Raw genomic sequence first — 13068 nt, 5'->3', positions numbered from 1 at the left:
ACCTTGGTTGGACGGAGTCCGGCGAGGTATGGTGTTTGGTCGTTTGTTTGTTTGTTTGTTTGTTAGCAAAATTACGGAAAAACGAATGAATGAAATTTCATGAAACTTTCAGGATATGTGGGCACAGGTCCCCAAAGATGGTAATTGAATTTTGGAGGGAATCAAGTGACCCTGAAAGGTCAAAATCATGGTAATGGATTTTCAGAGGGCTGTAACTTGAAACCAGTTTAGGATATATTTACTATTAGGACCATACAGAAACTCTTAACATGGACTTTCATTTGGCACCAAGATCTTTGACTTTAAGTGACCTTGAAAGGTCAAACTCAAATTCATGGATATTCAGGGGACTATATTAGAAACTGGTTGAAAACACATATTTACTATCATCAACATATAGGAAATCCCATATAGGTTTATAATTGGTACCATGACCTTTGACCATTAGTGACCTTGAAAGGTCAAACTCAAGGTCACGGATATTCTGGGAGCTATAACTTGAAACTCGTTGAAGATGGATATTTATTATTATCAAGATATAGGAAGTCTCATATGGGCTTTTATTTGGCAGCATGACCTTTGACCATGAGTGACCTTGAAAGGTCAAATATAAGAGCACGGATTGTCGGAGGGCCTAACTTGAAAAAAACCTGCACCATTTTCTTAGACTTCAATTGTATACCGTAATAACACAAATTGGCCGACACTGATTCAGTGTTTAACAGCAATAAAACATCTGCTGTCAGGAGAGGTTTGTTGTGCCTGGCACCACTGTTTTTATTTATTTTTTTTTTTTTTTACAGAAGATGAACAGAGGAAGGAAAAACAAATTAATTTCCATAATAATCCAAACACCAGATTGCAGAGGTGTCCGCCATTCATTAAAAGAATGTAACAGTTGGACTGGCACTGATGCAGTTCAGGGAATAAAAGAAGTCTGATAGGCAGTTCTGCAATATGGCAGTGTGAAAGTCCAGTCATGAGCGCTACTAGATGAATGTGCAGCGCCGGGGACGACGTTGAGAGGTGGCATTGTGGATGCAACTTCGTTTGTACATTTGCTACAAAAGTATCTGTAAAATAATGCAAGGGAGCCGACATTCCTTACCTGTAGGGGAGGAAGTTCATTTGTAACTTCAGGTATATTGAACATACTTATTGTTTTGTTCTGAATTTTGTCGAGTTGCTTTAGTGCAACCCCTCCACATCCACTCGTAAAGGGTGAGCAGTATTCCTGTTGGAAGCGCACATAACTCTTCACATTAATATGACTACAGCCTGAGTACTTCCTTGAGCAAAAATGAAGTCCGAGATTAAAAATGATGCTGGCGTCATTTTGGATATGATGTGGATCTACATTATCACTCAAATTTTTAAATGTAACTGCTACTGTAAGTCGAGAAAACCTGGTACATCAACTTTGTTAGTGGCAAAGGGAGTTTGATTAACGTTCTCTTCAAAATTTCTTTCTAGGTGTGAATTTCCAAGTTTTGGAATGACCTCTTAAAACTATTTCAAAATGCTGCTACTGAACACAAATGTAAAGTTCCACGTTTACAGGTAAGCTTATACTGGACAGGACAGACTTCTTTTATAGAGACATGATTTGAAATCTTGATAAGTAATAAATTACTGAACAAACTTTCCTTCTGCAACACTGAACAGACGCCGAAGGGGGATGATTGTACCTTGCAAAGAGGGATATTGATTAAAAGTATTAATTATGCAACCTCTCAACTTCTATAAACATACAGTGTCTTAGAAGCAACATGTAAATTCAGGCGTTGCGGTCACGCTTAAATATCCCCTTCATGCATCTGGTGTCTACAACGATAGCAGGTGCAGTGAAGCCCTTAATGAGTGTGAACAATTGCTGCAATCTTTAATTAATTAAACTTGTTACTAAAGCATAATTTTAACAGAATTCTGTGTGTGTACGGAATGAGAGAGAGAGAGGGAGAGAGAGAGAGAGAGAGAGAGAGAGAGAGAGAGCGAGAGAGAAAGAGAGAGAGATGCAGAAAACTGAAAGACTATTGCGTTATAAGTTACCTGCTGGAGTCAAACTGATTACACACACACAGATTTCGGGAGGAGGGTGTGGGGGACGTACGCCCCCTCCCACATTTTTGGCTAATCAGTGATGAAGTATGATAAAAGAACATTTTTAAATCTAAATATATGCAATGAATACAAGAATCAATTAAACAAATATGGGTTGACAAACTTTGAGGATTTTGCTGCTGAGTAAGCTTGAATTCAAACGTGTTAATTCCGCTTTGTATCACGCCTCTCCTTTTCCGAAGTGCTGGATCCGACCCTGTCACCTGTATGTTAGAAACAGGATAGAAAAAAGGATGGCTCTCCCCGTTCAGTACTCCCTCTGGCAGGATGACCAACTGGAAAACTATAATTAAAGAGAAAAAAAAAAGGTTATAACAAACACACCAACAAAATACAAAGCAAACATCATCAGGATCATTATCGTCGTCCACCCGTGCCTTAATTTTCACCGGAGATGGAATGAAACGGGACTTGCATGTACGAGAGAGAGAGAGAGAGAGAGAGAGAGAGAGAGAGCATTTTAAGTAAATGACGTATCAAAGCATGTCCAGTAATAGAGGCCACACAATCTTCCAAGCCTACAGAATCTTTGGCTCCATCTCTGAACTGGATCAAACTGACATTGTTTTGTGCACCTCTTTAATAATTTTACGGTTTGTCATTGCATATTAATTTATCAGTCCATGACTTTAAAGTGGTTAGGGGAACCATTTAAAGGTATAATAAGTAAAAAGGGATGTATATAACCCGTCCAGTTAGCAGAGTCTCCCTTCACCTGAAGAATTTCATGTGGAGGTGTTATGAAAAAAGTAAAATGTGGTGTCTTCAGAATATACAACAAATGCAAATCACTCGAACTATGCCTTGCTAGGATTCGCCCTCATCTTCATAAAATCGTTAATTACTGGACTTCCTTACCACTGTGTCTGTAATGCATTCTCCATACTATCAGCAAACCGTGTGGCTCAGATAAAGAAAAAATGTCTAACTCTGTCTATCTATTGCTAGACTCCTTAATCCCGCAAGGGATGGCCACAAACAAATCGCCTCCATGTCGCCCTGTCCCCCGCCATTTCACTGTTCTGCTCCCAGCTCACACCCCCCTCTCTCATACACCTCTCTGCTCTATCCCTCCATCTCATCCTTGGCCTCCCCCTCCCTCTCCCCCCTCCACCTCACTCACATCCACTCTCCTTGTCAGTTTCTCACTCTCCATCCTCTCCACATTGCCAATTCACCTCAGTTTGTTTCTCCTAACGCTTCCTCTCACATCCACATCCACACCAGAAAGCTCTTTCACATCCTCATTTGTCAGTCTGTCTCTCCATGTGACACCACATGCTCCTTTCAGATAACTCATTTCCACTGCTCTCGCTCTTGACTTGTGTCCCTCCAACAAGGTCCAAGCTTCACTTCCATACGTTAGAGTTAGTATCACAATACTGTCATGTAGTAACCTTTTCACTTCTGTGCTCACTTCCCTGTTTCTAAACACTGCTTTCAAGGAACCAGCAACCTTTCTTCCTTGTTGTACCCCTTCAAGCACTTCACTCTCCAAACTTTCATCCTTACTCATCACAGTATCCAAGTTGTTGAATGCTGTGAAGAGTATGTATGAGAGTGCTAAGGCTGCAGTGTGTGTGGATGGTGAACTGAGTGAATTTTTCTACTTGAAAGTTGGATTGAAACAGGGATGTCATGTCTCCAGGATGGGGTTATAAAAGAGATACAAGACAGGGCGTGGATGTTGGAGCGGCCCTTATGAGAGAGGGCAGTGTTTGGAAACTCCCTGTACTGTTGTTTGCAGATAATACTATGTTGTTAAGTGAAGACGAAGGGGAGCTGCAAGGCTTGGTGGATGAGTTTGCAAGAGTTTGCAAGACGCAGAAGCTAACGGTGAATGAAGGGAAGAGTAAAGTTATGGTCTTCGAGAGAAGTGAAGTCAGTGAATATACAGTGAAGTTGGATAAGTAGGAAATGGATAATGTGAGTGTGTCTGCGTACTTGGGCAGTGTGATGAAGAAAGAATGTGTGCCTATAAATTAGTTAGAACGAAATTTCATCAACTGGTTTCGCCACAAGAAACCTCCCTTAATCCCTTCACTTCAAGGATGTTTCTGATACAGTCGAATCTCCTTTATCCGAAAATCGTAGGACTTTCAAAGTTTCGTTTCATTGATTTTTTCGGATAAAAGACACTGTAATAATATGTAGGACACAAGGGAACAGTATTGTACTCACCCATTACCCATTTCTGGAGACGTCTAGCCCACAACCACCACCAGCACCCCAAAAGCCACTCAACCATCACCAAAACAATACACTGTAGTAACTACGTATGTAACTGCACTTTTGTAACTGTAATAGAAACTGTCAACTTAAATCTTCATTCAAATAAATAAACCTTCATCAAAACAATTAAATAATTCACTGTAAGCAATTCAAACAAAGTCTTAAACCCAATTGTTTTTTTCATATTTTCTGTTTCCTTATTCAATCATTTCCACATCATCCACATCATCTCCCACATCATCCAAATCTTCCGAGGTGGTGGATGGGGGCTGGCGCAACCAACACTCGCTCTAGTGACTAGCGGAGCAACCGTAAACTAACGCTAGCGGCGCAAAACAAGCCGTCCGTGTTTGAATTTTCAGATTTCATATTTTGGGGGTTACTCGAAATGAGAACGTTTTAGTAAAACATACGGTTAATAGCATACTACGGTTAAAAGAATTTCGGATAAAAGAGACTCCACTGTACCTATTCTTGGAATATACAGACAATTGTATTCAGTATAAGTTACACTTATTTCAAATTACAGGGGTTAGCTAGGTTTACATTAACTCATTCACAGGAAGAAGTCCTCTCTAAGTTAAATAAAATTACCAGGATATAGCATGAACATTGTTTATAAAACATTATCGAATTTAACAAAACTTTCTGGAAGCAGCTAAAATAACATACAAGGTGGTTCATTATCAACCTTGTCTTGTCGGATTCAAGGATCAGTCTGCCTGTATGATGAGTGTAGATATTTTGCTTTTTTTTGTGTGAAGTTACATGCCATTCATGAAATCAATGAATGTACTAAGCAGCCATTGTAATGTATGAAAAGGATCATAGGGGAATAGAAAATGATGCATGGTGGCCACCAGCAACTGAGACTGAGCCGTGCCCACAACACATGAGAATTGAGATACTTAGCATATGAACTGTCTATCTATCTATCTATATACCTAGGCTGCTTCCACCAAGGAACGTGAGGTAGCCGAAACAGGACGACACACTCCAAATTTACTCATTAACTAAAACAGTCATTAACATCTTAGCCCAAGAGGGGAGAAGGGACAGATTCACACCGTACCACACCGCACGAGGGTCGACTGCACAGTGCAATCAGTGACATCCGCAGCAGGGCCCAAAACCAGAGCTGGTTTACCCCTGCCACATCATAATGGACCCATCCCCTTCCCCGCACCTGACCTGATCAGGTGATTGCACAAAATGTGGGAGAACATCCTCTCAGAGCTGCGTTATCATTTATTCATTCACAATTATTCTCCGTTCATTTCTATTATGCCCAGCCACTCTTCCTTGCTCAACAGACATCTCTCTCGCATCCAACGCTCTCTTCACACTGTCCGTCCATCCTATTCTTGGTCATACTCTCAGCCTTACACCTCTCACATCAGATCTAGTTATCTTTTTCACCAATCGCTCATTATCCATTCTCTCCATATGCCCAAACCATCGCAACACCCTCTGGTCAACTCGATCAGCCATCTCCTGAACAACTCCAGTTCTTCGCACTTCATCATTTCTCACGCGATCCATATGCACCACTCCACACATATTCCTCAGACACCTTATCTCCATTTCATTCAAACTTTCCTCTCTGCTACACCCATATTTCATTTTTCAGCCCCATATAACGCAGTCGGTACCACAACACCCTCATACAACCTTCTCTTTACATCCATTCTAAGCTAACGACATCTAAACACTTTTTCCATTCCTCCCAGCGCATTTCCTACTTCATTCATTCTAAACTTCACTTCTGCATTTATTCTTCCATCCACAGCAACATGTGACACTAAATACTTAAAACACTCTACCTCCTCAAGGAACTCACCATTCAAAACTATATTCATCCTCCTACCATCTACCAACCTCGTACACTTCATCACTTTTCTCTTGTTCTCATTTACCTTCAATTTCCTCCTTTCACACACCCTTCTAAACTCCTCTACCAACTGTCTCAATCTCTCCTCTGAATCAGCCACCAGTGCAGTATCATCCGCAAACAGCTGCTGATTCAGATTCCACTCACTACCATCAACATTCACCAGACTGAAACCTCCACCTAACACTCTTGCATCCACCTCGCTTACAGCACCATCCATATAAATATTAAACAACCAATGTGACATCACACATCCCTGCCGCAGCCCCACTCTCACGGAAAAGCAATCACTCACAGTATTTCCCACTCATACACACACTCTACTATGTACATAAAAACTTTTCACCCCTTTTAGCAACCTAACATCAAGTCCAAACAATATTAAAACAGTCCACAAAGCCCTCTATCAGTTCTATCATAAGCTTTCTCTAAATCCATGAACGCCCAAAATACATCCTTACCATTTGCTAAATACTTCTCACACACCTGTCTCACAGCAAACATCGGATCCACGCATCCCCTCCCTCTAATAAACCCACACTGCTCATCACCAATCACTCCCTCTGTACCTTCTACCCCTAAAGCTAGTACATTAATACTTATCACCTTACCTTTTTACAACGGAAAGGTGCTGGGAGAAATGAAAAACGTGTTTAGATGAGGTTCGCTTAGAATGGATGTAAGGAGAAGGCTGTATGAGGGTGTAGTGGTACTGACAGCATTATATGGGGCTGAAACATGGAATAAGGGTGTAGCAGAGAGGAAAAGTTTGAATGTAATGGAGATGATGTGTCTGAGGAGTATGTGTGGAGTGACATGTATGGACCGAGTGTGAAATGATGAAGTGCAAAGGAGAACTGGAGTTGTGCGGAAGATGGCTGATCGGGTTGAGCAGAGGGTGTTGCGATGATTTGGGCATATGGAGAGAATGGATAATGAGCGACTGGTGAAAAAGATAACTAGATCTGACATGAGAGGTGTAAGGCTGAGAGGAAGAGTATGTAGAGGATGGATGGACAGTGTGAATAGAGCGTTGGATGCGAGAGGGATGTCTGTTGAGCAAGGAAGAGTGGCTGTGCATGACAGAAATGAATGGAGAGAAATTGTAAATGAATAAATGCAGCCCTGAGGGGATATTCTCCTGCAGTATGTCTGATCAGCTGATCAGGTCAGGTACGGGTAAGGGGATGGGCCCATTATGATGAGGCAGGGGTAAACCAGCTCTGCTGTCGGGGCCTGCTGCAGATGTCACTGATTGCACTGCGCAGTTGCCCCTCGTGCGGTGTGGTGCGGTGAGGATCTGTCTCTTCTCCCCTCGGGGCTAAGATGCGAAAGAATGTGTTTGATTGGATGCGTAAATTGGGAGTGTGTCGTCCTGTCTCGTTTACCTCCCTTTCCTTGGGGGAAGCAGCCTAGGTATGTAGATAGATAGAACATTAACTTCAGACATGATCACATCTCTCATGTATGCACCCACGATACTGAAACAGGCTTTCATATGTGAATAAGTAACCACGTGTGTGTGAATTAAATATATAAATATATATATATATATATATATATATATATCATCTGCCGTACCACGTTGAGTACACCGCTTCCCGTCCGAATAGCGAAGTTAAGCAACGTTGGGTCTGGTTAGTACTTGGATGGGTGACCGCCTGGGAACAACAGATGCTGTTGGCATAACGTTCTCCCTATGTGTCAAGTGGGGTTGGTGGAGGATTAGTGCCCCTCCCTGTAAAACAATTAACTCTAAGCCCTTGGCCACCCCGTTTCGGATACATGATGTCTGGCAATGAATGAAAAATGAATCTCATCTCTCTCTCATCTCATCAGCCGTTTGAGTGGCCACTGAAGGACCGGCCTATCCCTACCGAACTCGGGACGATACAGCCAATGTATCTCTACCAAGTGGCTTAGGCTGTCTAGTAGAGATTGTATGTAGGGTGAGAAGTGCTTGTTAGTGTAAGTTTTGTGTTGGAGTGGCTTTGGATGTGTGTGTAGTCTGTGAACCAAGTGTAATCTGCCCATGCAAGCCTACTGGGTGCAAGCATACTTTATAGTATGCGACACTGGTTCAACCACAGCACACCTTGTGTCCGCCAAGCAGTGCGTGGCCAGAAGAACGCTTCCAAACTTTATTACCCTGGCGGGGTGCGAACCCTCTCTCTCTAGTGTATGAAAAAGCACACTTTACGACTGTACCACAGAGGCTCATATATATATATATATATATATATATATATATATATATATATATATATATATATATATATATATATATATAAATAGAGAGAGAGAGAGAGAGACTAACTGACTGACTGACAGACAGACACATGGATGGAGTGAAATAATTATCTGATATCATTTACCCAAGGACAGGTAATTATATTAGAAAATATTCTTGGTTGTATCTTAATTAAATGTCATTTCTGCAACCCTGTAATTACAGGTAGCCAGTACATCACGACCTGTCATACACTCTGCCTTTAACCACTCCTACCTGAGCACTCCACTTTTATTTTATGGTTGCTGTTGCCAGTCAATTATATTCAGCCAAAGGAAAGCCACCTGGTGCTCAGGGCATTAATGAAGCCTGTATGGAACCTCACCAGATCCAAACGTCTATGCTAATGTTATTTAGTGATATTAAATAGAGCTATGCCTTTCCACTGCACAAGGGTCACTGAGGCAGATAAACACAATGGGTTTATGATACAAGAGACAGAAGGGTCTTCCACATCCATTTCCCTTGGTTGCTGTCGCGAACAAAATAATATGGAGAAACCAAGCTAAAAATAATTCATGGGACTGCTGATAAAAGATACTTCTGTTATATATATATATATATATATATATATATATATATATATATATATATATATATATATATATATATATATTTAATGGAAGGAAGTAGAGACCAAAGGCCAGGAGCCCGCAAATCGTTCATTCCAAGAAAAAAAAAACAATACAACCAATAGAGCCAAATTCAAGATCCGTTCATTTCGACATGCCTGGACACACTGCGTTTGAAAGACTGGAGATTATAGGATGTGGGAAATACAGTCGGAGGGAGACAGTTCCAGAGTTGACCTGTTGCATAAATGAAGGACTGAGAGTAAAGGGTAACTCTTACATTAGAGAAAAGGGATAAGAGTTTATTTTTAGTTGGGTGCTATGCGTCCGTCGTAGAGGTGGAGGGATGCAAGCAAACACTTCAGAGGAGCAGTGGCCATTGAAGTAACGACAGAAAAGAGATCAAGATGCAACAGTGCGGAGAAGAGACAGAGGTTGAAGGGAGCCAGTAAGAAGAGGAGAGTTAATCAGACAAAAATCCTTTGACTCCACCTTGTTCGTTGAGAAGAGCTGTATGTGGGGAGCTTCCCCTCACATGAGAGTTGTACTCTACACTGGACCGAATAAAACCCGTGTATAAAGTCAACAACTTTGCAGGCGTAAAGAAGGTAAGGAGTCGGCTTAGCACATCTAATCTCTTGAAAACAGATTTTACAGGAGATGTAGGCTAATACTGTATGTTCTTTTCAAGGTAAGTCCCGAGAGAATGAAATCCCAAGTATGTATAAGGATGCTTCGTGTTAATAACTTCTTTAATCTGATGACGTATTTTTCACTTTATTCTTGCTGTGATGTGACAAATTATCTAGGGAATCGTGGAAATGGAGAGGTTCATTATAGCCTTTCACCTACCTCTACACTACAAGACTTCTCCCTTTATCTGAATATAACAGTCTGCAGGAAGCAGCGTAAATAAGTGGTGTCAAGCAAAACAAACCTCGCTGAACAACAGTTATTTTATTGCTGTTAAATGCTTAATCGTTACTGCCATTTATTGTCAGTACACCAATAAATTCTAAGGTAATGGTGCAAATGTGTTCAAGTTCCTTCTTCTGGAAATCCGTGATCTTGCATTTGACATTTCAAGGTCAGTCATGGTCAAAGGTCATTGTGCCAAATGAAAGTCAATATGAGCTTTTCTATATCTTGATAATAGTAAATATTTCTATCTTCAACGAGTTCCGAGTTATAGCCCCTCAAATATCCGTAGTCTTGAGTTTGTCCTTTGATGATCACTTATGGTCAAAGGTCATGGTACCAATTAAAAACCTATGTGGGATTTCCTATATATTGATAAGAGTATATATCTTTCTATCTTCAACGAGTTTCAAGTTATGGCCCCCTGACTATACGTAACCTTGAGTTTGACCTTTCAAGGTCATTCAAGGTCAAAGGTCTTGGTGCCAAAATAAAGCCCGTATTACGAGTTCCTGTATGTTCTTAATAGTAAGAATCTCTATTCAACGGTTTCTAGTTACGGCCCTTTGAAAGACCGTGACCTTGATATTGGCCTTTCAGGGTCACTCGATTACCTCCATAATTTAATCCCTTTCTTTTGGGAACAGTGCCCACATATTCTGAAAGGTCCATGAAATTTCATTCAACGGTTTTTCCGTAATGTTGCTAACAAACAAAGAAACAAACTCGACCAAAAACAAAACCTCGTCGGACTCCGTCAGGGCGAGGTAACAATTGAAATGCGTCACCGAAGTCAGGAATTTAACTGTACATCTTGTGATAATAAGGAGAGTCATTTACAAAGGGACTGCCATTGTTGGTACCCAGGTGGCCAGATACGAAAACAGTATTTGTCCCTGTCCACTCATACCAGGACAGAGGATGCGCAGCCTCATTTCTGTGCCTGAATGGCCTTTTGACGATATGAAGCTTTGTCTCTCCTGACTTGTTTTATTTCATTGCCATTACCTTCAGATGTTGTTTTATTCAAATAAGAAAAACTTTCACTAGTCAAGAGGTTATTAAAGACAATATCTAATCCCTCCAGTTTGCAAAGTTCATTGTAAGATAATAAAAACCTTGTCAGGTAGCAAGAATAAAAAGAGAAAAAGTCTCAGTGATGGGTTTTCTATTGATTAGCGCAAAAATGTGCAAGATAATGTTGCTTTGTGGAAACTACTTTCTGAAATTTATCAGTCAAGCTGTTTTATCTTGAGGCTTTTTTATTTTTATGGTTTCTCTTCTTAAGCTTCATAAGTAATCAAAAGTGAAAGCTGGTTAAGAACGTTTCATTTTTTATTTTACTGGTGAGAAGATATATGGGGAAAATATGAGTCAATACTCTCCCTCCATCTTATCCTCGTTATCCCCCTTCCCCTTTTTCCTAACACATACTGTACACTCTCCTAATTAATCTTTCATTTTCCATTTTCTCTGCATGACTAAATTCAGTCATTATAATGTTGGGTTTCAAGTTTCCAAACCATTTTTCCAATAATATGATGATGACGCATACCAACAGAGGTAGAGAAAATAATTGTGGAAGCTAAATTCGTGTGGTGTGGTAGGACTGTGGTGAAGAAGTGTGGCTGGGGCACATGGAGTGAACTGTGGTATAAGGAGAACTGTGGTAGGACTGTGGTGAAAAAGTATGGTATGAGGAGCGGTGTGGTAGGATTGTACTGATCTGTGGTAGGAAGAGATGTCTGGCAGGGCAGTGGTGGAAAAGTGTGGTAATGGGAGAACTGTAGTAGGACTGCGGTGGAGAAGTGTAGTTGGAGGAATGATGTGGTAGGACTATGCTCAAGGATGCGGAGGAGGAGAGATATGGTAGGACTGTAGTGAAATATGGTAGGGGGAGAGGTTTGGTAGGTAATGGTGGAGAGTTGTGATAGACTATGGTTAAGGGGTGTGGTGCGGCTGTGGAGGAAAGGTGTGGTAGGGCTGCGGAGGAGATGCGTAACAGGCGGTGATGGAAAAATTAGGGAGGTCGCAGTGGAAAAGAATGGTACGGAGGAAAGCAAACAGCAACAGACTTAACGGTCCTTTCGAGGCTGCTTGTAACAGAGAAGACTGTCATTATGGTATCTAAATATACAAGTTGAAGGTAAGGATAGTAAAGCAAAAGGCTCCCCCCGACCCACCAACCAAACCCTCCAGTCGAAGTTGGCAGGGAAACAATGAGAAGGACCACCATGCACCATAGAAAAGCTGACATGGAAATTTCATAGGAAAGACTAAAAAGTGGTAAACTATATTCTGTCCTACTGTATCTGTACACTGCAAATGTCAATAAGCTAAAGGTATTAATAATTACATAGCATTTCCCTGCTATAATTTCATCACGATCTGAAACAAAGAAAAACAGCTTACATTATTATTCAGTCATGAAGGTGTTTAGCTGGGGATTTGAAGCGAGATACTTATCCAAGCGATTTTTGAATGTCACCACTGTACTGCAATCAACGACATCCCTGGGCAGTTATTCCAAATGTTAACAACCCTGTTAAATAAAAAAAAATACTTGGCTTCATTAGACTGGAAATGTTTTCCAATAACCTTGTACCCATTACCTCTAGTAAATTAGAACGATCAACTGTAAAGTGCATGTCAACATCCGTAATATGAATTCCTTTAATAATCTTGAATACTTGAATCAGATCTCCTCGTAGTCTGCACTTTGATGGGTTAAATAGCTTTAGTAGCTCATTTAATCGCTCCTTATATGGTATGTTCCTTAGTCTGGTTTCATATTTGTTACTTGTCGTTGCACTCTCTAATTTCTCTATATCTTTCCTGTAATACAGTGACCAGAACTGCACAGAGTACTATAGATGTGGATTCACTAAGGAACTGTATAGGGTAAGGATTATATTTTCAGATATGAACTCAAATGATCCACAAATAAATCCAACTCGTTTGTTAGCTTTCTTTATTGCTTCTGTGGACTGTTTACTTGGCTTCAAATTATCTGTTACAATTATTCCTGGATCCTTTTCATGGTT

At 40.7% G+C, this 13068-nt stretch overlaps 1 pseudogene; it reads left to right on the top strand.

Moving 5' to 3' along the window:
• Positions 1 to 7811: 7811 nt before the first annotated feature.
• On the top strand, positions 7812 to 7930 carry LOC145396127 (5S ribosomal RNA; annotated as a pseudogene).
• The last annotated feature ends 5138 nt before the right edge of the window (positions 7931 to 13068 follow it).

The sequence above is a fragment of the Coenobita brevimanus genome, chromosome 34, assembly GCF_032717465.1.
Source record: "Coenobita brevimanus isolate Jiangsu-jjx chromosome 34, ASM3271746v2, whole genome shotgun sequence".
Lineage (NCBI taxonomy): Eukaryota > Metazoa > Arthropoda > Malacostraca > Decapoda > Coenobitidae > Coenobita > Coenobita brevimanus.
This window is presented reverse-complemented; position numbering and strand designations above follow the sequence as displayed.